The 26,232-nt window shown below is 42.5% G+C and overlaps 1 pseudogene across 1 annotated transcript; it reads right to left on the bottom strand.

Moving 5' to 3' along the window:
* Positions 1-5,505: 5,505 nt before the first annotated feature.
* Positions 5,506-15,318, bottom strand: LOC309796133 (large ribosomal subunit protein uL18-like; annotated as a pseudogene). Its single transcript has 2 exons — positions 14,682-15,318; positions 5,506-5,616 (listed from the first exon to the last, which is right to left on the bottom strand). The product of its transcript is annotated as a large ribosomal subunit protein uL18-like (transcript).
* Between the last annotated feature and the right edge of the window lie 10,914 nt (positions 15,319-26,232).

Here is a 26,232-nt window from a genome sequence, read left to right as displayed (position 1 = left end):
CACTTACTAGGTGCTCTGCCCTGGGGATATAATGATCCACACGACAGGCTCAGTGAGCATGCTGGTGGCGTTAGGTGGAAAAGGCACTACTGAGCCATCAGTAGTGGCAAGTTCTTAGTTCTCATCTGCCAGTGGCCAGCTCTGAGACCTTTGGAGGGGCACTCCATCTTTCTAGAACCATCTATTAAATGAGATAGGTAGATTAACTGAAATGGCAGACAGTGCCAACTCACATCAACTGCTATTGGCCAGAGCACTGGATTTATGAGGCTCCATCTTCACTCAATGGCAGAGAAGGCTATCATTGATTACTGACGTCTGCCATGGGCACACTATGGGAAACGGATAGCACCCCACATGAATTCGCCATCCCTGGATTCCTAAGGCTTCAGATTCTATGATTTGCAAGAAATCTCCCTTCCTGCTTCAGTATACTTTAGCGCGGGAGAGCAAGGTTATTTAAGTTTCTTACTTTGGAAACAGGCTGTATTCTCCCTTTTCCCTTATCCTCCGCTTCTAATTCTCTTGGTCCTAGAGAAGAATTGTAAGTTATTCCACAAAATAATTCCCCCTAAGGTTAGTCTGCAATATTCTCTGACATCTTGTTCTGTCTTTGAAAAGATCAAATTAGGCAAAATTTGACCTCCCTTCATTCAGGGCTGTTTTGGGTAAATGATTTTTCAGTGCAGTGAGAGATGACTGTTTTCTTAATTTTGAGTAGATGAAAATAGACACCAATCAACAAACCTTTGGCTAAGGGGAAAAATCTTTTAAGCTCACATTTTGCTTCAATTACATTGAGGACAAAGGAGCACGTTGCACCCTGTGCATGAATAGATGCTCCATTATTCAAAACAACATCAACGAGCATTCCGTCCCCTATAGAAAATATGCAGTCACTGTTTAATTCAATGGTAGGATGCAAATTTAAATTCCCAGAAGGGGAAGACTGTTAATGCCATTTAAATTGGTTGTAAATTACAGATAATACGCTTGAGACCCCCGAATACAGATTAGTGGAGTATTGCTTTAGGAATTCAATTCTAGTTTGAATTTACTGTGTATTTATCTATGAAATATAAAGCCATGAAGGCTTGTTTACAGCTACATTTTATTGCCTATCTTTTTCATTTCTGAAGCAAATATTTCACTTTTAAATGCCACAGAGATGGTTCAGCGTACTATAAGGAAATGCCATGATGTTAAAGACAGATCAGTACTCTCAGAGGCAGCTCCTCATTAAAAAACAAACAAACAAAACAAAACAAACCTAACGCAGGGACACTACAACGGAATTTAATCAAGATATCACACTAGCTGACTCTTCTTTTTACCTCGTTTCTATTGGTGTTCCTGCAGTTTAAAAATCCCAGAGTCACAGGACAATCATGAGTTTCAGAAATTAGGGGCTGGCTGTGATTATCTCTTGCTGCTAAAGTATATCGGCCACTTAGAGGTTGTTTCTCATTTTCACAGATTAACTAATCATGAGTGGGATGCCTGATGGGCGCGTCTTTGTTGGAAGAATTATTCCTTAAAAACAAGGGCTTTTCAGGAGGAGAAAGTGTTAGATAAAAATGGACACTTTTCAGCAAAGGTTTCAGAGTTTCCAGCTTGAAGAGTAGCAATTTCCCTCCCAGTTCATAGAAATAAAAAACGGTTCCCCCCTTGATGTGGTTTCATGTCTCAGGTAGGAAATAGGTTACTCAGAGTGATACAAATAAATCAGCTTTGAGCTCGTGTTCTTTCTCTGGCAGCCTATGGGGCGTGTTTTTATTTTGTGTGTGTGTGAAGTGAAGGGTATAAAAAAAAAAGTCACCATTGATATATATACACAGAATGGAGCCAAGCTACGGAACAATGGAGGAATGCCTAATTCATTATGCCAGAAAATGGATTGTTACCATCAATACCACATGGAGTTAATCATTTCCAAAGAACTATAATGCCAAGCTATCCATAACACTGCACCTAAATGGAATAATGTTTTATTTTTTCTTTGATCTGTCAAAGGTGCTTCAAGCTTTGCCAGGACCTTAGTGACACTATCAACATTTCATTGTATAGTTCCTATGAATTACACAGACCTTGTGATATCCCAGAGGTTAATGGAATTTTAAAAATCCCTGGTATTATCTTTTTTACTTGTCATTTGTTTATGCGTTGTAAAAGAACACAGAACCTGCCCCCCTTTTCTTTTCCTGGCTATTTGCAATTAGCTTAAACAGAAGTTTTTTTCTCTATACCTAAGGATAAGGATGAAAACAGCCAGTTGAAACCCAAAGCTTCAAAAAAAAAGGTGGATGAAATTCAGGTAGTCTCTGCCTGTGTTAGGAGACTCTGACAAAGTGTGTGTGTGTGTGTGTGTGTGTGTGTGTGTGTGTGTGTGTGTGTGTGTGTGTGTTAGTAGTGGCAGCGGGATCTCTCTGCCTTTTCCTTGACAAGATTTGGGTTAGAATAGTCCTGATGCACATAAAGTGAATGATGAGACTCTGGATTTCATTCTTAAGTCTTCAGTCCTCTGGGCATCTGTATATCTTATCAGATGAGGCTGGAGGCTGGCTTCCAGTGCTAGCTGTGTCCACCTGCGCCAGCAGGGACTGATCAGCACAGCAATGGTCATTTATCTTTTCTCTGTGTCCTGGGGGTGGATTTGGGACATGCATACTCTTTCTGGGAGAAGCCATGGACCGGTGTTCCAATATGGTGGGTGGGCAGTGCCAGCCTGCTCTAGGTCCCCATAACCTGGCCCCCAACCCCCCAAGCTAACAGGAACAGAGAAGCAGGGCAGAACAAGTGCCAGGCTGGGGGCCAGGTGACCTGGGTTCTTGCCTGGCCTCTGTCATCTTCTTTATCAGATCTCTGGGTCTCAGTTGAGAGTGATGAGTTTCCTCATCTTGAAAGCAAGGAGGGTCACTAACCTTTGGTGAGCACTTAACACATACTAGACTCTGCCCTGAATCCTGGACAAAAATAAAAGTAAGACATGATTCCTTTCCTCAAGGGGTTTAAGGTAAAGAACCAGAGTGGGTGTAGACAAACTTGTAGACAGATAATAGCAATAAAATGCGGTAAGTTCTTAACCCCAGTATAAACAGAATACTATCAAAGCCTAGAGGGAGAACCACCAGGTAGAGTTAAGATCACTTCAGCATAGCCATTAAAAGCATATACTTTCAAGCCAGACCACTTGGGTTCAAGACCTGGCTTTGACTTTATAAGCTGTGTGACCCTGGGCAAGTCACTTAACCTCTCTGTGCCTCATTTTTCTCATCTTTCAAATGGAGGTGATAATCGTACCTACCTCTTCGGATTATTCAAGCAGTTATGACAGTGCCTGGCATGTAATGAGCCCTACCTATATTCATATATTATGATAATGTTCTAGAATTCTCACAAGTCCACGGGGCTGCAAAGGAACTAGTGAATGAAAGGGAATCCTTAATTGAAAAAATAATCTAACTGCATTTCATAGAGAATGAAGATACATAAGCATATTTCATGCTCATTAGGCATCAGTTGGTTCACTAACGTCCCTGCCTCCATGAATGCCCATAAGTCAGGGCCCAGGCTGCCAAGCAGGAGCGTTTGGCATGGTTAGGGGTGTTCTGCATTAAGACTAGGGAAGGACCATTCTTTGATCAGCAGCGGGCTCCCGGGGAACACACACAGAGAAGCTAACCGTCCCTGGCCCACCCGGCTCAGGCGGATCGTGGGAGAGAACATTTGCAGGCAGGAACATTTTCGGGCCTCACCGACTCCAGCGCCTGAGAAGGAAAACAGGAGGGTGAGTGGGTGTTCGTGCTTGGAAGTTGCAATGAAGGTAGAACTTGGCCCTGGCAGGAATGAGGGCCACGGGGTTGGCTGGATATCAGAGGACTCAGGCCAAGTGTGGGCAGCTGTGGGCTGCTTGGGAAGGTCCGTCTGGGAAGTGGGAGTCAAAAAGAGAAAGGGCAGAGAGACGCAGGAGACTGGGCTGAGGTCTTGATAAGGAACTTGAGAGGAAGGAGACCATGTTAGGCCTTGGAGACACAATAGTATCTCCAGAGAAGGACAGGAAGATAAGTCCCATTAAGCACACACCTGAGACATTCATGGAGCAGAGATGGTCAGACTCACAGGAATAGGAATGCTCTGGTAAATATTTAACAACCATCTCCCTTCGGGGACGAAGGGCAGAGAAGGGACTCCTTTATAGAATTTGCTGATTTCCCCAGTGTAAATACTACCACTGTGGCTGACTTCAAGCTACCAGTGTGATGTCACTCGATGTGGAGGTGGGCAGCGTTGCTGGGTGGCACCCTATGATACATGCTTCCCCCCTACACGTGCAGGAGAGATACAGGTAAGCTCAAGTGCCAGGATAAGAGTAAAATGTCATAAATGGATTGGGAAGTGATGAGTTTTGAGTATTTATTACCTTTGTTTGAATATAATTTATCTAATTGTAAATTTCTATAATTTCATTTTAAATAATGACCATCATTTATGATGGGCTTCCAAAATTCCTGAAAATTTAACAGTTGGCCCTTGGAAGATGGTTCAAGCTAGCTCTAAAGCATATCAATTTTCTCCATGGTAAAATAAGAGCCTCCTTCTCTTCATACTGTCTAGATCACAGGGTTCTTGTGAGGGTCAGAAAAGTATGTGAAAGCATTTCAAGAACTGTAAGCAGCATATAAATATTATATACAAGTAAATCTTATTCTCATGGGCAGAGTATAACCTAGTGGTCGAGAAGGCAGTTTCTGGAAACAGGTCGCCTAAGTTGAATCTTGGCTCTACTCTTTTTTAGCTGTGTGACGTTTGGCATATCCTTGCCCTCTCTGAGCCTCAGTTTTCTCATCTTTAGAATTTCTGAGAGGCTTAACTGAGTTAATATTACAAAGCACATGGAACCGTGTCTAGCACACAGTAAGCACCATTTAAACATTGACTAAAATTGTTTTCAACTTGAGCAGCAGTAAGCCTGCAATTCTTCCAGAACCAGAAAGCCTTATAATTGGGGAACCCAAGAGCCTGGCCTCCTCCCCACTGCTTGGTTTTAAAGGGACAGCTCTCCTCTATGGTAACGGAATTGCTACTTTGCTAACAGCCAATGCTTTTTAGATAATGAACCCTGAGGCCTATTGCAGAGATAAAGATGATGCTAGAATCAGATTCCATGGCCACTCACTGCAGTAGTGGGGGGCGCTGGGGGAGAGAGCAGGGAGAGCTATCTTATTACATGCCTGGCTGGCTCAATTACTTCAGTCCTGACCTAGGCAGAGCCCCAGAGTTCCAGGGACCATTAGCTGCCCCGCAGAACCTGGTCCCATTTACTATCTCAGGACAGGATATGGAAGAAAAGCCTGCTCACCACAGGTCCCAGGGCTGGCCAGGGTAAGAAAGTAGACAGATGGGTGGAGAGAGATGGAGGACAGCTTGAGGCAGGGGACAGGAGCCATGGCTGCCACAGCAGCCCCAGACTCCTTCAAGGAGTCTGGGATGTGAGGCAGACAGTTCTCAGGCAAAGTCAGGGACAGATTTGGGGGTGGGGATGGGGAGGAAGGTGGTCGGAAAGGTGGTCAGGGTCTCCTCATCAGGGACGAAGAAGTCAGGTGGCTCGGAATGAGACTAGAATGGCAGAAGCGAGAAAGGTTTAGTCCACAAGGAGGAAAAACATTAATGCAGGCTGCTAGGGCCAGGTTTTTCCAATTAAGGCTTTGCAACCATTACAGAGTCCTGACTCCCATGGAGTGGGTCAGACAGAACCAGCATTTCCTCTTTCTTAGCAAACTAAAATAGAAGAGTGTGGCATATACTCTCTGGGTGCTGATCAATCCCACTTGCTCTTCCTTGGGTGCTCAGACTATGTTTCCCTGTGGCCCTTACAGTTAGGTTGGAGGCTTGTAACTATGGCCGTGGAGTGTAGACAAAAGTGAGACAAGCCATGAAATCCCCTGGATGACTCTGTGTGTATGTGTGTGTCTCTGTCTTTCTCCCCCTCTCACTCCTTTCTACCACAATCCTGTGTTAAAGATGGTGGCATCATAATATGGAAAGAGCCTTGAACCCTGGAGGGGGAAGGAAGCCACTAAGTAGAGCTGCATAATCTGCATTGGGCTAGGACATGAGCAAGAAATAAACTTTTATTCTGTTAAGCCATTGAGATTTAGGGCCTCAGAGCCTAGCAAGCATTGTCCTGTCTAATTAAAATAACAGAATGAAATGGAATGGAGTGGAAAGGAAGGAATAGAATGGAATAAATTAGAATAGAATGGAATGGAATACAATAGAATAGAAACTATCAGAGTACATTGCAGTTAGTAAAAAGTAAATTGGTTTGTTGAAACATTTGTTTCAGTTCATATATAGACTACTTCTTAATAAAAGTTTTATTTTTTGCTGGAGGAAGAGGTTAAAAGTTTTCAAAATCACTGCCTTAGAGCTAGAAAGAGATTTGTGGGGTGTGATAGAAGAAAAAGCTTTAGGTAAGATGGGGATTGCATATTAACCACCCTTTTAAAGAAGATGCTGTAGACTTGCTGGGCACCCCTATCCTATGTTTAGTTTTAGTGGAAGTTTGCTATTTGTGCCTGCCAGTCTACTTTCTCTTCCACTGGGAATAGCATCTCAGTCTTAGTCCATATAGTTTGTTTGGGGCTTCTACCCCTTTGAGATCAAGGTGGAGGACACATGTATGAAGCCTGGAAAATCAAAGTGTTTCATTCCTGAAGCCACAGTGATTGGTTCAGGGATGAACACAAGACCCAAATTGGTCCACTCAGAGCTAAAACTGGGACTTTGGCTGGAGTCATGAAAGTAAGTGCTTTGTTTCCCCTGGTTTTGGAGCTGTGGGGATATAAATCTGAAATTGCTGATGGCTATCCTGCCATCACAGGGGAAAACTTGCCAGAGAATAGAACCATCATTGAAGAAGGCAGAGCTAGAGATCAAACAAGACCAAGTCCCAATGACATAATTTGAATCCCTGGATCTAGCCATGCCTGCAGTCATCCATGTAGTTTATAGTTGAGTCTAGAAATTCAGTTCTTGGCTTCTTCCAAATTGGGTTGAGTTTTTGACAGTTGTAACTGAGTCCTGAGGCTGTGGTCTTCCACATTTTTAAGATGTCTCTTCCTTGGTAAAATGGGCCTCAGAAAAGAACTAAAGTGGAAAACAGCTGGTCCTCAGGCTCCTCCAGGCTTTGCCAAGGAAGAGATTCAATCACAGAAGAATCAGGCTTCCACATTAGGAAAAGCTATAAGGTAAAATCAAGGAGAAATTCATCTTTCCTTGTTTTCTGTTTTGAGAGGGTAAAGAACAGATGAATGCCATTACAACTACTAATATATTTCTCTTCATTTATTCAACAAATATTTATTGAGCACCTTCCATGTGCTAAGAACTATGTTAGGCCCTGGAGATACAACACTGAGTAATAACAGAGCAAATTCTTATTAAGAGCTTACTATGTGTCAGAAACTGTTCTAGGAACTTTATGCTTATTAATTTTATTTGCCCTTTATATCTACCCTATCAAGCAGATAACTATTACTATCTCCCATTTTATAGATGAGGAAACTGAAGCACAGCGAGATTGTTAGGAAGAAGCCTTGAACCACACTGCCATAGTCCTTACTCTCTGTAAGCTCATGGTGGTTTCTACGAAGGACCATCCCCAAAGTCTCTTAGGCTCTCTGCTCTGAGTTAGAATGCAGTTTAACAAAGTCTGACTTTGACTTGAACTACAGCATCACTTGTTGAATTCCAGGCACTGCTCAACTTACCTTTGGGAAATTAGTCTATTAGCTATTAAGATGTGTGACCCAGGGTGGGGAAGGGAGAATAAAAGGTCACTTAGAAACACAGTTTAGTCTAATGGTTAAGAGCACAGTTTGGGGACTCATCCTAGATACTGGGTTCAAATGTCTACTCTGCCATTTTCTAGCTGTGTGACCTTGCAGAAATTACTGACCCTCTCTGAGCTTCTGTCTCTTCATCTTGGAAATTGGGTTAATGATTCCAATTCATCTGGTGGTTGCACAACTGGAATAAAGTAGTGAAGTGCCTGGGGCTGAGTCGGCACCCAGTAAATGCTGGTTTGTTATAACTCTTCCTCTTTGGCTCCCATCTCCCTGTTTGTTACTGGAGGAATTGGGCGAGATGCTCTCTGAGGTCTCTGCTGGCGTATGTTTGTGTGACTAGAGTTTTCCAAATGCTAATTTGGGAATGGCAGATTCCCATTGTCATGGTTTTTCTTCTTAAAGAATTATTTTCTGTTGTGTCTCTGTAAAAATTGGGCTTTTTGTGCTAGTTTGCAGCCACAGGAGCTTTAAGCCTTTCATGTGACATCATAAGTTGGTGCCTATTAAAGCAATGAAACACCATATACCAAAGCAGTGAGGAAGAGAATTCCAGGGGCTGATGGCCCTAATCCAAATCTGGACATTCTCTAGGGGAGGGGGGTGTTGGCTTCCCATTCCTTGACTCCTCTAACAGCTCTGGAGACACTCCCACCCCCAAGCTAGAGGATGTGGCATCGGAGGGGTCATGGAGTGAGGAAGAGCAGGGGAGGGGAAAGGAAAGACAGCAGGACGGGGAGGGGTGTGGAGAGGGGAAAGGGATGGAAAGGCTAGAAGTCAACTAGGAGAATACAGAGAAAGAAGAGCTGGGCAGGCAAATTGAGGAAGTCAGCTCAGACCTCACCATGAAATATTCAATCTCTTCTGGTAGAACTTGATTTCAAAAAGGTCCTATTGGGATAATAACAGGATTGGTTCAAGATGGCAGAGTAGAAGGATGTGCTCTCACTCCCTCTTGCGAGAGCACCAGAACCACAGCTAGCTACTGAAAAATCATCGACACGAAGACACTGGAACTCACCAAAAAAGATACCCCACATCCAAAGACAAAGGAGAAGCCACAATGAGATGATAGGAGGGGCGCAATCACAATAAGATCAATTCCCATAACTGGTGGGTGGGTGACTCACAGACTGGAGAACACTTATACCACAGAAGTCCACCCACTGGAGTGAAGGTTCTGAGCCCCAAGTCAGGCTTCCCAACCTGGGGGTCTGGCAATGGGAGGAGGAAGTCATAGAGAATCAGACTTTGAAGGCTAGTGGGATTTGATTGCAGGACTCTGACAGGACTGGGGGAAACAGGGATTCCACTCTTGGAGGGCACACAAAAAGTAGTGTGTGCATCGGGACCCAGGGGAAGGAGCAGTGACCCCATAGGAGATTGAACCAGACCTGCCTGCTAGTGTTGGAGGGTCTCCTGCAGAGGCAGGGGTTGGCTGTGTCTCACCATGAGGGCAAGGACACTGGCAGCAGAGATTCTGGGAAGTACTCCTTGGCGTGAGCCCTCCCAGAGTCTGTCATTAGCCCCACCAAAGAGCCCAGGTAGGCTCCAGTGTTGGGATGCCTCAGGCCAAACAATCAACAGGGAGGGAACCCAGCCCCACCCATCAGCAGACAAGCAGATTAAAGTTTTACAGAGCTCTGCCCACCAGAGCAACACCCAGGTCTACCCACCACCAGTCCCTCCCATTAGAAAACTTGCAGAAGCCTCTTAGATAGCCTCATCCACCAGAGGGCAGACAGCAGAAGAAGAACTACAGTCCTGCAACCTGTGGAACAAAAACCACATTCACAGAAAGATAGACAAGATGAAAAGGCAGAGGGCTATGTACCAGATGAAGGAACAAGATAAAACCCCAGAAAAACAACTAAAAGAAGTGGAGATAGGAAACCTTCCAGGAAAAGAATTCAGAATAATGATAGTGAAGATGATCCAGGACCTCGGAAAAAGAATGGAGGCAAAGATCGAGAAGATGCAAGAAATGTTTAACAAAGATCTAGAAGAATTAAAGAACAAACAAACAGAGATGAACAATACAATAACTGAAATGAAAACTACACTAGAAGGAATCAACAGCAGAATAACTGAGGCAGAAGAATGGATAAGTGACCTGGAAGACAGAATGGTGGAATTCACTGCTGCAGAACAGAATAAAGAAAAAAGAATGAAAAGAAATGAAAACAGCCTAAGAGACCTCTGGGGCAACATTAAACGCACCAACATTCGCATTATAGGGGTCCCAGAAGGAGAAGAGAGAGAGAAAGGGCCCAAGAAAATAGTTGAAGAGATTATAGTCGAAAACTTCCCTAACACGGGAAAGGAAATAGCCACCCAAGTCCAGGAAGCACAGAGAGTCCCATACAGGATAGACCCAAGGAAAAACACACTGAGACACATAGTAATTAAATTGGCAAAAATTAAAGACAAAGAAAAATTATTGAAAGCAGCAAGGGAAAAATGACAACATACAAGGGAACTCCCATAAGGTTAACAGCTAATTTCTCAGCAACAACTCTACAAGCCAGAAGGGAGTGGCATGATATATTTAAAGTGATGAAAGGGAAGAACCTACAACCAAGATTACTCTACCCAGCAAGGATCTCATTCAGTCGAAAGCTTTACAGACAAGCAAAAGCGAAGAGAATTCAGTACCACCAGACCAGCTCTACAACAAATGCTAAAGGAACTTCTCTAAGTGGGAAACACAAGAGAAGAAAAGGACCTACAAAAACAAACCCAAAACAATTAAGAAAATGGTCATAGGAACATACATATCGATAATTACCTAAAATGTGAATGGATTAAATGCTCCAACCAAAAGACACAGGCTTGCTGAATGGATACAAAAACAAGACCCATATATATATATATATATATATATGCTGTCTACAAGAGGCCCACTTCAGACCTAGGGACACATACAGAGTGAAGTAAGTCAGAAAGAAAAAAACAAATATCATATATTAATGCATATATGTGGAACCTAGAAAAATGGTACAGATGAACCAGTTTGCAGGGCAGAAATTGAGACACAGATGCAGAGAACAAATGTATGGACACCAAGGGGAGAAAGTGGTGGTGAGGAGAGTGGTGGTGTGATGAATTGGGAGATTGGGATTGACATATATACACTAATATGTATAAAATGGATAAGTAATAGGAACCTGCTGTATAAAAAAATAAATAAAATTCAAAAAAATAAAATGTCCTGTTGGAAACCCTGGAACAAATCCCCAAATAGGAGACTATATGGGGTTGAGGAAGAATTAATGACCATAGAATGCTCCTTAAGAGCAAAAGTGTCATAATACCATTGACCTTATTTTCCACTCTGCAGGTCTTTTACATACCATGATTTATTTTATTGTTGAAATAAAAAACCAAATGCAATGCAAACAAAAAATAAGTGAAAAAGACTAAATGTCTATACTCCTCAGAGATACCCTCTCCAATGGGATAACGGTTCCTTCCTTCATTCACTTATTCATTGCTTTATCTACCAATCACTCACTGGGTGTCTACTCTGTGCCATGACCCAAGTTAGATGGTAGGGATTCAGAGATAACTAAGACACAGTTCCTGCCCTATAAAGAGTGAAAATGCAGTGCCAGTTTTGACACTCCTCCCATCTAGAGGTGGGGGACCATATCCCTTCCCCTTGAATCTTATCTGGTCTTAATGACTCACTTATAACGAATAAAATGAAGTGGAAGTAACATATAAGGTTAAGTTATAAAAGGTAATAACAGCTTCTGCCTTGCTTTTTTTTAAAATTAATTTATTTTTGGCTGCATTGGGACTTCATTGCTGCGTGCGGGCTTTCTCTAGTTGCGGTGAGTGGGGGCTCCTCTTCGTTGTGGTACGTGGGCTTCTCGTTGCAGTGGCTTCCCTTGTTGTGAAGCACAGGCTCTAGGCACGTGGGCTTCAGTAGTAGTGGCATGCAGACTCAGTAGTTGTGGTGCATGGGCTGAGGTACTCAGCGGCATGTGGAATCTCCCCGGATCAGGGCTCAAACCCGTGTCCCTTGCGTTGGTAGGTGGATTCTTAACCACTGCGCCACCAGGGAAGTCCCCTGCCTTGCTTTCTGAAGCATTCACTCTTAGAGCCTTGAACTACCATGAAAAAAGTCCCGCCATCATGAGACCACCATGATGTGAGGAACCCCAAGCAGTTACACAAAGAGGCCATATGTATATGTTCTGATAAACAGATGTCCCAGCCAACAGCCAGGATCAACTGCCAGATGTGAGTGAAGATCCTCCAGGTGATTCTAGCCCCCAGCCATTCAGTCACCTGTAGCAACTGAATCTTCCTAACTTAGGTCCCAAACAACATGGAGCAGAGGCAAGCCATCCACTGTGCCCTGTTTGAATTACTGACTCGAGAATCCATCCATGGGCATAGTAAGTATTGCTTTATGTCACTAAGTTTGGGGATAATTTGTTATACAGTAGTAGTAATTGGAACACTTTCTAGTGATTGTTAAAGCCCCAAATAAACCTGAAAACACAGTTATTAAATTAAACCACCATGATCGTCATCCCCAGAGGTGTTCATCACTCACCCATTTGTGATATTCATCAGTGCTTACAAAGAGCATTTTATTTTATTTTATTTGTTTAGTTTATTTTTATTGGGGTATAGTTGCTTTACAATGGTGTGTTAGTTTCTGCTGTACAACAAAGTGAATCAGCTATACGTATACATATATCCCCTTCCTCTTGGACCTCCCTCCCACCCGACCCCCCACCATCCCACCCATCTAGATCACCACGGAGCACCGAGCTGAGCTCCCTGTGCTATACAGCAGGTTCCCACTAGCTATCACAAGCAGCATTTTAAAGAGAGTTACTGTCTTCAGGAAGTTGACAGCCTGAGATGGGCAGACCCACCCAAGGGGCTTAACACTTGAGAACCAGAATGTGTCAAAGGGACTAAAAATCTGGCCCTTCAAGTTTTATCAAGTTCTGACTTTATTTTTCAGTTTTAGATCTGTAACCCAGTTGATCCAGTTGGCATTGGTATTTGTACATGGTGTGTAAGGGACGAAGACACATTATCATTTACATATGGCTATCCCATTTATCCAGCACCATTCTTTGCAAAGACTATCCTTTTCCCACTGCTCTGTTGTGAATCATTTATCATAAATCAAGTGCTCACATACATGTTCTGGATACTTTATTCTGATCCATTGATCTATTTGATTTTCTGGGTGCCAAAACCCACAATGTTTTATATATTAGAGCACTGTAATAAGGCATAATTTTTAAGAGTAAAAAAAAAAACAAGTTTATCAATGCAACAGCCTAAAAATGACAATGAAAGCTCTTCTTATACCATGATTCAGAAATATGCCAACTACTTAATTGGCAGTTAATCAATTTCATATTCTACCAGTCGATCTTAGGCCCCAGATACCCACCCTTGATAACCATGCATGAAAGAAAATATGATTCCACCATAGACTCATAGAATGCTAAATCTGAAGGAGGTCTACAGATCGGCTGGTCCAAGTCATACACAATTATTGAGATCCAGAAAATTGGGTGCCTTTTCCAGGGCAACACAGCTAGTTAGTGGCCAAGTGCCAGGGGCCAGGGCCCCTATCTCTGAACATCAGGGGAAGCATGGTACTCAGGGTGGCATCGTGTAGAAGTTCCAAACACAGATCATGGGGTCTGATAGAACTGGTAAGAATCCCAGTTCTGCTCCTTACTGACGGTGTAAGTATGGCCAAGTTACTTAACTTCACTGAGCCTCTGATTTCTCATCTGTAAAATGGGAGATAATTATGAAACTTACCAACCAGGATTCATTATGGGAGTTCACTGAGTTGATGCACAGAAAAGTACATAACATCTTGCCTGGTCCAGTTTGTAGTAAGCACTTATAAAGTCCAGATCTCTCAAGAATGAAACATTCTGGTCTGTACCTTAAAGAAGTGGACTCTAAGCCGAGTGAAGAGGTTTGGTTAATTGTTTTCTAGTTTGAGGATGATCAAAGGTTGTCCAGGCCGGCACTGCCACCAGCCATCTGGGAGAAGTAAGTGGCTGCTGGCCTCACTTGAGTACCTGTGAGGTTACTACATACACACCTCTCTTCCCTGAATACCAACAGATAACTCCTTGGCTTGTCCCTTCTGAGACATTTCCCTCCACCTGTGAATGATAGTTCAACTCCTCCAGGCATAATGCACCTCGATCTGATTCCTTCCTCTCTTGTTTCTCCTTGTCACCCCTCAGAGTTGAGGGCTCTCTGTGGATGTCTGTAAGGAGCTGTGATGTCATCAGCTTTCTGCCTGCTCATGCCAGGGAGCCGCACAATGCACCCTTGGGGCAATAAAAGTCCACCTGCTCAGCTTTGGCATCTGGCTCCTCAGAGCACCCTGGTGACCTCAAATCCTGTCCTGCCCCTAGGTTCTTCAGAACTTTTTTTTTTTTAATTCCATATATATGTGTTAGCATACAGTATTTGTTTTTCTCTTTCTGACTTACTTCACTCTGTATGACAGACTCTAGGTCCATCCACCTCATTACAAATAACTCAATTTTGTTTCTTTTTATGGCTGAATAATATTCCATTGTGTATATGTGCCACATCTCCTTTATCCATTCATCTCTCTATGGACACTTAGGTTGCTTCCATGTGCTGGCTATTGTAAATAGAGCTGCAATGAACATTGTGGTACATGACTCTTTTTGAATTATGGTTCTCTCAGGGTATATGCCCAGTAGTGGGATTGCTGGGTTGTATGGTAGTTCTATTTTTAGTTTTTTAAGCAACCTCCATACTGTTCTCCTTGGTGGCTGTATCAATTTACATTCCCACCAACAGTGCAAGAGGGTTCCCATCTGCAACGTTTTGACCCATGATGTGCTTCCAGTGTACTTCTGTGCTGAATGCCTTGTTTTCTGAATCATAACCAGGGAACCATTTGGTACTGTGAGGGATAGACAAGCCTCCATCCACAGCGTCCTTCAGGGCCCCAAAAACTTTATTTCTAGTAGTAAATCTAGCAAGCCCTGCATTCAAATAGCAGGTGAAGGCACCAGGTTGAGCATCAATGTTTTCCACATTGTATTCGTCGCTGGGTACCTCCACATGGCCTTCATAGATCTTGTCCATGCCAAACTGGTTGAGAAGCCTTTGGGCCACCAGTGGACCAGTACAGTGTGCTGCAGCATAATTTGTCAGGCCAACCTTCATGCCATACTTTGGGAGTTCATGAGCATTAGCTGCCCAGACTGTCATATCCCCTTCTCTACGGGCATAAGCAATCTGACAAATGATATCTCTGTTGGTTACATGAACTCATCCTGTATTTGGGTGTATTGTACTTATTTTTATCCTGGATTACCAAGCATTTCCCAGCATAGTAATCAGTTTTACCCTCTTGTCTTCTTCTATATTTCACTTGGTATCTCTTGAAGTAGGTCTTATTCTTTACAACCTTAACAAACCCCATCCTGCGGAACAGAGACCTATGTCCGCAGCTTGTCACAGACCTGCAGCCTCCAAAGCCACTTTGAACAAACACGCAGGTACCATGGAGCAGCCAGATGACTGCTAGCCAGTGCAGCCAGACGTGTCTCTTGGCCCACCTCCGACTCTATAGAACAGAGTGCCATGCCACAGCCTAAGACATTCCAGAGCTGCCACTCCTCAGAGACTTTGGACCAGTGCTGGGCAAACCAGTGAGACTTAGAATCACCTGGGGCATGTGTTTAAAAGGCAGTTCCTGGGTTGTACTCCTCAGATGCTGATTCAGGAGGTCTGGAGTAGGACCTAGGAATCTACATTTTAGATCAGACTCCCAGGTGATTCAAAATAAGGTCCAGAATGTTCAAAGAACAGAGGATATGAAACCTTGTCTACAAACTGGGCAATAAGAGAAGATATCAGTAGACCCTAGTTAAAAACATGGGGTTGGTGGGGGGGAATCCTGCAAGTTTAACGCTCGCTTACCTTGGATGAATATTCCTACCTCCTACCTGCGTGCTTGCTTCTTGGGGAAAAGGGACTTTGTGTGGTGGCTCCATAGTCCTCCACACTCCTTCAAGATGAATATGATACACCCGCGTCCGCTCTATTAAAAGACACTAAGCAGGGCTTCCCTGGTGGTGCAGTGGTTGAGAGTCTGCCTGCCAATGCAGGGGACACGGGTTTGTGCCCCGGTCCGGGAGGATCCTACATGCCACGGAACGGCTGGGCCCGTGAGCCATGGCCGCTGAGCCTGCACGTCCGGAGCCTGTGCTCCGCAACGGGAGAGGCCACAGCAGTGAGAGGCCCATGTACCGCAAAAAAAAAAAGAAAAGAGAAAAAAAAAAAAGACACTAAGCAAACGGGGAAGCTCTTTGTCAACGCTAGCTTAGAATTCAGGTCATTCGCAGCCTCTGAAGAGGAGACTAGATACCTTCATGTGAATAATAAACTCTCTGGAGACCCTTAGTTCCACCCAGTAATTTTCAGTGCTTGGGACAGGCATGAGCCACTGCCTCATATTTCCAGTCCTTTGCAGAGTCCTACAGGCCCCCCCACCCCGCAAAATTTTTAATTGCCCTGGCATTAACACAGTTTTACTGGACCTAAACTCTCAGGAAATATGAGTTGAGCTAGAGAAGAACTGCTTCTCAGTATATGAAAAAACAGGATCTCCTTAGTCCTATGCCATAAATTAGGCTGTTGGAAAGGAACACAGTAGCTCTTTTAAGTCACCAAGATATGCTTTGGAGCTGTACTTATGCAACAGGAGAAAGACAGCTACGTAATAAATCTCAGATGGGGGCTTCCATTCAGCTTCTTCAGTCCACCGATTTGATTCTATTCATTCCATGATGTCCATGATATGCTTGTACGTTTGCATTCATGATCTAGTGTGAGCTCTTTACTTTTGCTTTCACTTTAATCTGCGTCCATGAATTACCCACAGATACTCAGATCTCTAAATCATAGGGTGAATTAAGGTCATGGATTAAACTAGGAATATGACATTGAAGGTGAATCTCTTAGAGCAGCTCTTTGTAATAATTTGAGGGGCTCCCAGGCCCATATGAAAAGCCCACAAAAGCAGTAGACCCTCTTCCCAGAAAAATACACCTATAGACAACATTTTGCATATAATTGTGTAGGTTAAGAATCCACAACTCATACCCAGAAAAAAAATAATCCCAATGAGACGTAAGAGGCTAGGGTGGGAGGAGGGGGAGGGGCAGAATAATGAAGAAGGGCAGGTCCCAGGTGAGTGGCCCCCGTGTTAGTAGAAGTGACATGACACTAGCTGCTGTAACAAACAGCTCTCCGAATTCAAGTGTCTTGACACATAATGGTCCTGGCCAGCGACTGAGTGACTTTCCCATGGCAAGTGAGTGACTCAGGGACTCAGGCTTCTTCTACCTTGTACCTCTACCATCCCCCAGAGCCTCAGTCCTGTGCAAACAGCCAACAGGAGGAGAAAAACCATGGATAAGGTACATTTACTTCTTCAAAATCCCAGCCCACAAGTGCTGCCTCTCACCTCCAGTCATATTTCATTGATGGGAACTGGTTACAGGGCCACATATGGATGGAAATGGGGCTGGAGAATGTATCCCCTGTCAGAGTAGCCATTTCTTAGCAACAACACCACAGAAAGGGGAGCATGAGCTTTTGGTAGGCAGAAAGCTATATCTCTTCCTAAGCATTGCATGCAAGTGAAATCAGGTTAAAATAAATGGCAAGGATGGCCTTGAGAGGTAAAAGAAGCCACCAAAAGACATTATGAAGCCCCAGGCATGTGTACAATAGGGCAGCTGTGGCTCCACCTTATTGGTAGCAAGTAAGTGAGATTGCAGATAAATTGCCTTCCAGTCTCAGAACTTTCTAGAACCAGATGGTCTAGCCCCTCCTTCTCTCTAGCTCTATCCTTTCATCCTACTTCTAAACAAAAGTGCCAGTTCAGGAGCAATTTCCCATTTATAATGTATGCTTTGTACCCATCCATCTGAACCAGAATTTGGTTGGTTAACTGAAAAAAAAAGATAGTTAAAACAGGGAATCATTGAAAAAATGGTATATACAAACTGTAGATATTTTATTTAACTTAAAACATGTAAATATACATTCATTCACTAAACTTTTATTGTATAGCCAAGTCATTTTCTTTGAATATAAATCTGCTGATAGGAGTTACAGGCTTTCCTTCTCTCATGAACTGTCCCTAAAATGCACTGTCTATGATTTCCAGTTTTGAAAGTGGAGCAAGAATGTAAGACATTTGTGAAACAAGCTCAGCGCATAATCCTCCCAATTTTTTAATGATTTTCAATCTTTTACAGTTGTTTGGCACACACATAATTCAACAGTAATTTTTGTCTATTTTTAAATTGAAGTATAGTTAATTTATAATGTGTTAGTTTCTGGTGTACAGCAAAGTGATTCAGTTATATATATGTGAGTGTGTGTGTGTGTATATTCTTTTTCATATTCTTTTCCATTATGGTTTATTACCGGATATTGAATATAGTTCCCTGTGCTGTACAGTAGGGCTTTGTTTGTATCTGCTAATCGCAAACTCCTAATTTGTCCCTCTCCCACCCCCTTTCCCCTTGGATAACCGTAAGTTTGTTTTCTGTCTGTGTGTCTTTTTCTGTTTCATAGATAAGTTCATTTGTATCATATTTTAGATTCCACATATAATAGATATTATATGGTACTTGTCTTTCTCTGTCTGACTTAGTATGATAATCTCTAGGTCCATCCGTGTTGCTGCAAATGGCATTATTTCAATCTTTTTATGGCTGAGTAGTATTCCATTGTGTATATATGTACCACATCTTCTTTATCCATTCATCTGTTGATGGGCATTTAAGTTGCTTCCATGTCTTAGCTATTATAAATTGTGCTGCTATGAACATTGGGGTGCATGTATCTTTTCGAATTAGGGTTTTCTCCAGATATATGCCCAGGAATGGGATTGCTGTCAATAGATTATATGGCAACTCCATTTTTAGTTTTTTAAGGAATCTTCATACTGTTTTCCATAGTGTCTGCACCAATTTACGTTCTCACCAACAGTGTAGGAGGGTTGCCTTTTCTCCACACACTCTCCAGAATTTAACATTGCGGACTTTTTAATGATTGCCATTCTGACTGGTGTGAAGTGATACCTCACTGTAGTTTTTATTTGCATTTCTCTAATAATTAGCAATATTTAGCATCTTTTCATGTGCCTGTTGGTCATCTGTATGTCTTCTTTGGAGAAATGTCTATTTAGGTCATCTGCCTATTTTTTGATTGGGTTGTTTTTTTGTTATTGAGTTGTATGAGCTGTCTATATATTTTGGAAGTTAAGCCCTTGTAGGTCGCATAGTTTGCAAATATTTTCTCCAATTCCGTAGGTTATCTGTTCGTTTTGTTTATGGTTTCCTTTGCTGTGCAAAAGCTTATACTCTTGATTAGGTCCCATTTGTTTATTCTTGCTTTTATTTCTATAGCCTTGGGAGACTAACCTAAGAAAACATTGCTGTGATTTATGTCAGAGAATTCAACAGCATTTTTAGCTACCCGTTACTATTACATCTTTCCAAAATTTTCAACTTTGTTCCCATAGAAACGACTCCTTTTTGCATTCATATTTCATTAATTCACATGTGGTATAAATCACTAAATTTTAATAAAAAGTACAACTGGAACAATCATCATAAACAGGTTTGGAAGCAAACACAATCAACTCTTAGTAAGTGTAGGACCCAGCTATTGGGAGCAGAAGTGTATGCTGTATTAGAGTGTGGCTGTGAGCATTCATTGGGCCATGGACTTCAGTCTGTGTGTTTTGCAGAAGGAATAGGGTGCCTTGGCTTATTTGGTGTGGTCACCAGCGTCCAAGATGACCCACAATGAGCCTTGCCTTTTGGTATTCACACCCTTGTGTAGTCTTCTCCCACAGTGAACTCACGGTTGGTCTGTGTGACCGTTAGAAAATGGCAGAAGTGTCAGTTGTGTGACTACTGAGGGTAGGTCACAAAGGGTGTTGGGACTTCTGCCTTGGTGTCTTAGATCCCTCACTTTGGGAGGAGAGGCCATCATGCCAGCAGCATTGGCATCACCTGGGAGCTTGCTGGAAGTGTAGCATCTCATGCCCCACCTCAGGCGTCCTGGCCAATCTGCCTCGCTCTTGTTTGCTTTAATAAGGCAAATTCATCAAAACCCAATGATGTTTTCACACTGCTTGAGGGTATAGATATGGCTCCAGGGGAAAAACATACATTTTTTCTGATTGTGGTATACCTAGGACACATGGCTTCCCAAGAGGGTGAGAAGGCAGAGTGCTGCCTCCTGTTATTTACATCCTGAGGCTCTCCGTGGGGTGGCTGTGAGACAAGCCACTGTGAGCTGGAAGGCAGAATTTTTAAAGAGCAAACGGGAGACTGGAGAAGTCATTAATTATGTTATCACAAAAAATATTTGGTGCTTTTTCTTAACATTACAGCTACCATGCTGCTGGCAATGCCCTTTTATTTGTCCAGGGGGGTTTGCTCCCATTAGATTAAGTGTCTCATCTAAGGCACAATAACAGATTTGGCCCCATGCTTTAGCTGCTGGCTGTGGTTGACTGATACCCAAGCTTTTGACTCCCTGCTGAGTATCTAAGCGGTACAAGCTGCAGTCAATGCATTTAATCTACATAAAAAGAACACAAATTGCACATTAGCCTTTTTGAGTTCAGTAATCAGGTTCCCACACACACACCTCTCTCCCTCCCCCCACCCCTGCTCTACTGGACAATTTGAGGCACCCTTGTGTCAGAAAAATTTTTTTCTGAGTCAGGTAAAAAGAAAAGTCTTTTGCATTTTAATTGCACTTGATCTGCTCATTGAATGACCCCTGTAATTTATATATTGTTCATAGTTAGTGCTTTCTGCAGTCCTGCTGTGCAGCTGATAACATAATTCACAGGCGCGCACCTTGGGCTCTGTGGGTAGTGGCTTAGCTTTTCCGTTCTTTCTGAGTTTGCGAAATTCTCTCGCTCGTCCTTCAGATTCAGGCTGCTGCAGCTGATGTCAGTCACTGTCTGCTTATGCAGGTGTAGCGAAAAGGCCACTCAGTGAGCCCCAGCCTTCTCCTTTGTTTACATTTAAAGATTGCCCTATCCTAGCCAGCCGCCTACACTGTTTGCAGACCAGCTGGCTGTTTGTGACGCAGCTTCCTCCAATCCCTCCCTGGATCCTGCAATGAATTAGCTTAAACTAGAGCTGTGAAAAGAACCGCAAACACGGGTATCATGCTCTCACATGCTAACTACAGAGGCAGTGACATACGAGACAATCAGTAAATACGAAGGGCATAATAAATAGGGAATGCAGAGATGGCTTTTTTTTTTTTGGTACATTAGATGGTTAGCTTTTGGGAAGTAGAGCCATGCTATCTTGTGATTTGGAAAATATTCTAAGCATCTAAGGCAAATCTGTGGGAAATCAAAGTTCAGTTTTTACCAAATGTTTATGTATTTAATCATTTTATTTGCTTTGTAGTCACATTTTATTAGCTTTGTAGTCACATTGAAGCTGTATTCCACACATTCTCCAGAAGGATAAATGACGGGGTTGAGTTGGATTATTTTGGCCCATCTCAGATTTTGCTTTAGTGGTTTTGCTCTCAGAAGGTTTGAGGGGTAAGAGGTTAGATCCTTGCCGCTCAGAGTATGGTCCGCGGTACATCTGCATCATCCTCACCTGTGAGCTTCTTAGAAGTGCAGAATCTCGGAATGTCCATGCTAACGAGATCCCCACGGGGCTTGCACCCACAGTTTGAGAAGCACTGAATTAGACAGTCGGGTCTCAATCCTGGCTGCACATTCAAATCATCCAGAAACCTTTAAGAAAATACTAATGCCTGGACCCCAACCCCAGAGATTCTGATCTGATTGCTCTAGGGTAGAGCGAGCTAGGCACTGAGTGTCTTTACAACCTACTCACATGATCTAACATGCAGCCAAGGGCCAGAATCACAGGATCCTTAGAGAAGGATTCAAAACAAACAGTTCTAAGCCTAAATCAGTGCCCCACGGACATTTCCAAAATCCCCCCACCCAGGCTCCCTGGGAACCAGTAGGATTTTCAGTACAACTTAACAAGTATTTCTTCAGTGCCTCTTATGGGTACATCTTGCTACACCCCAGAGGTCCACTCAGACAAGCCAGAAGGCAAAATCACCTTGTGAGCGAGACAGAATTTTCCGTAGAGTCCCCTGCGCTGTGATACTGAGAGATCACCCCCTGCGTCTGCTGACGGCTCCATGGGACTCTGAGAAAGTGGGTTCTCCCACAGCTCCAAAACACGTTCCTTTGTAGAAGTTGTAGGACACACCAGTCTAGGTTCCTCAGAACCAGTTTCAAAGAATCCCAATTTCATGGGAATGCATGATTTACTCTTTTGACATCTTTTCTAGCATATGTTTAGCAAACTTGCTGATTTTTTTTTTTTTATTAGAAGAGAGGCATGTGGCCCTTTGGAAAGGATTTTGGAATGGAATCAGAAGACCTGGGTTCGAATTCTTATTTCACCATGAAGCAGTTTGTTATAATGTCTGAGATTCACGTTAAAATTCCTCACCAGTTATGAGTGACGTTGTGTGCCTCAAATTTAGGTTAAGCAATAACCCAGATGTGAATCAAGGATGAACACCCCAGGGCTGGTCTGTGGGCATTCTAAGCAGAGGGGCCCTCGTCCAGAGGCTGTGACTATATCCATTTCCGCTATTGAGATCACCCGGGTTTTGCTAATGAGCATAGCAAATGTCACAAAGAGGGTTTTTTTGTGAAATGAATGACTTGTTAATTAGCATGATGAATGACCTCTCACTGGTGAAATCACATGAATTCAAGATATGTGGACCTGCCCATATATTTTAGCAATACTCTCTACTCTTGCATGAACCAGGTAGAAGAGCCTAGTGACATCTATAGCTCGTACCCTTAGGGATGGCCCCCAAGAATTGAACCCTAAGTGGGCCCTTGCCCAACCATTGGTTAGGAGGATTTCTTATTGCCTGATGCTGGCTGTAATGAGAACATAATCCCTGTCCTGCTATGTTGTGGTTGTTGTGTCTATTTTTGAGTAAACCTTTCATGCAAGGCAATAGAATATGGTTTGAGAATTGCTTTCTTCATAACCTTGTCCTGAGGCTGCAGTGGAGTAGCTAACTCTCATTCACTCAGACCTTTTCTGCGTTTACCATTAGCTACCAAAAATATTCTAATACTTGAGAATGAACAAATAGGCATGAGTCAGCCGCAACCCAGTTGTGTGACCTTGTGTCTCACATCTAGCTGCTATATGTCTCTGGGTCTCAGTCATTTTATTAGAAAAAAACAAACAAACAAAAAACTGGGAGGGTCATCCTAAAGATTTTTGTCTGGCTTAAGATTCTAAATTTAAAAAAATTCTAACATGAGGAAAAGTCAAACAGACCAAGGTACTCTATGATGCTGTAGATCTTGCTTTTGAGTCCCCTGCGTCCCCCTGTTGGGCCCCCTCAGTTGCATCCCATACCGTGTGACTCCTTTCAATAATCCCAAGCCCCTGGGAAACTTAGGCCATGCTTGCCATTCTCTCTGTATGGTCCCAATTAAGTCTGTGGACTGTAAATATGGAATTCTGACAAGGCTCTGAATGTTGCTAAGTTAATAGAAATTTCTGGCAAAAAGCAGAGTGGAGGAGATGATACTTTACAATTATCTCACTTAGCAGGCTCCTTTTATTCTGAGAAACACTGGCAATGGGGTTGTTTCAATTTAACATTTTTCTTCAAGGGAACCTAGCAGTGGCACTCATCTCTCAGTGTGTCTTAAATGAAGCATCAAGTCTGATAACCCCAAGGTAAGCCCCAGAAACTCCTGCTTGGTGCTTTGTGGGGTCAGTGAAGCTATTGTAAGAAGCAGACCCCAAATGGTGAGGCTCAGTCACTTGCTTGTTCCAGCAAAGGAAGAAGAGCATCTTTAACTGACCCGTTGGTAGATAGTTGTTCTTATTTCATCCTTCCTAAACAGCCTTGGTATCTTTCTATTGTGGCTTCCCAAGGATTCCTGGCATGGAGCCTTTTATAGCTCCTAATGAAGCTATTGTACTATTTTCAGTCAAGATGTGTGGCATGAAACAAAGAAGGGACTTGACAGAGCTGTTTCCAGCGCAGTTATTGAAAATAATCTCAACCTATTGGGGCCAAAAATAACAGAGATCAAGACAAAGATAAAGCTATTGTTGCAATCTTGTGCAATAGCAGCTCCAATGAAAAAACACTGGGCAGCAAACCAATGGAGACCGTTCATCTCAAAGACTTTTCCTTAGAAAAATTCTTCAGGACCTCTGGCCCCCAGCTCTGAAGTTTTGTTTTGTGCTATCTAAATGTTTGTTGGGTTTCAGCTTTGCTATGTGTTTTCTAAAAGAACTTACCGTTCTCTTAAAAGACAGTATAAAGTGAATGATGCATTAAGGGCTTCAAGTAGGTTGTGATTGCCTATTATTGTATCTGACTGTAATGGGAATATTAAAATGTGAATATCAGAAGTCTTGGTTAAAATGTCCATGAAAGATACCAGGAAGGGTTGACAGGTATTTCCTTAAGGTGATTTGTATTTTTAAAACCTAGTATTTGGCTACTAATAAGTTCATTTGTCTGCAGTTATATAAAACTAAAAAGAACACTTCATCTGTTTCTTTGAAGGAGTCTGAATATAAAACCCCAGTGATCTTAATGTTTTCCTCAAACCAAATGCAGTGCTCCTTGAACTCAGGTCAAGACTTTTTCTTAGATAATACATGCACGCCAATGTTCGTAGCAGCACTGTTCCCAATAGCCAAGACATGGAAGAAACCTAAATGTCCATTGACAGAAGAATGGATAAAGAAAATGTGGCACATATATACACAATGGAATACTACTCAGCCATAAAAAAAGAATGAAATAATGCCATTTGCAGCAACATGGACAGACCTAGAGATTATTATATTAAGTGAAGTAAGTCAGACAAAGACAAATACCATATGATATCACTTATATGTGGAATATAAAATATGACACAAATGAAATTATCTACAAAACAGAAACAGGCACACAGACATAGAAAATAAACTTATGGTTACCCAGGGAGAAAGAGGTGGGGGAGGGATAAATTAGGAGTTTGGGATTAGCAGATACAAACTACTATATATAAAATAGATAACCAACCAGGACCTACTGTATAGCACAGGGAACTATATGCAATATCTTGAAATAACCTATAGTGGAAAAGAATCTGAAAAAATACACACACACACACACATATCACTTTGCTGTACACCTGAAACTGACACGACATTGTAAATTAACTATACTTCAATTAAAAAAAACACTATATATAAAATAAACAAGGACCTACTGTAGAGCACAGGGAATTATATTCAATATCCTGTAATAAACCATAATGGAAAAGAATATGAAAAAGAAAAAAAATATATATATATATAACTGAATCACTTTTCTGTGCACCAGAAACTAATACGACATTGTAAATCACCTATACTTCAATTAAAAAATAAATTAAAAATTAAAAAAAGAATTTTTCTTAGGTAAACATTAAATGAGTATCCACTATATGCCAATTACTGTGCTAGATTAGAAGTATACCCTCAAAAAATTGTAAGGAGGTACAAATACCCATTTGAGAACCACCAGCTACCACCCTGATTTTGAAATGCATGATCAAGCTTTGAGCAATGGGAAGTGCTAATGAGAACCATCCAGTACCCTAAGAGACCAGTAGAAATGTGACGCAGATGCAGTGGCCTAGAGCTTGGAAGGAGGAGGGGTTGGAAGGCTTAGGGGTTCAGCTTCTGAATTCACCCCATTCTCATCTCTTCCCCCTTGTTCTTCTGTCTCTGAGGACATGGGTCTCTAGTCAGGAGTAAGTCAGTGGGTCATTGCATCGAATGTCTCAGCCACGGCTGTACTTCAGAATTATCTGTACAACTTAAAAAAAATACAGATTCCCCAACCCCTGCCCAGATTTCAGAATCAGAATTACTAGGGTGGGGCTAGGGATTCCACATTTTTAAAGCATTCCCCTCACAATTCTGATGCACATCCAGTGTTAAGACTTACTGGACATAGAACCAATGTATCCAGAACATTTTGTGCTAAAGGACCAGGGAGCCATGAAAGAAATAGAAAGCCAGATCCCAACCTACGAATGATTTCTCACAACCAGAGGGGAACTTTAGGGAGAGAACAAGAAAATAATAGAGGAAATGAAAGGAAAACAAGTAACCCAGAAGGAAGGCCATGGGATTGTGTGCTACATTTGCTGTTTCAGATGTTGAAAGTAGTATTTAAGCTTTTATACAAGCAACCTCACTGCTGATATTTG

This window comes from Mesoplodon mirus (assembly GCF_964341445.2).
Source record: "Mesoplodon mirus genome assembly, chromosome: X".
NCBI classification, from domain to species: domain Eukaryota; kingdom Metazoa; phylum Chordata; class Mammalia; order Artiodactyla; family Ziphiidae; genus Mesoplodon; species Mesoplodon mirus.
This window is presented reverse-complemented; position numbering and strand designations above follow the sequence as displayed.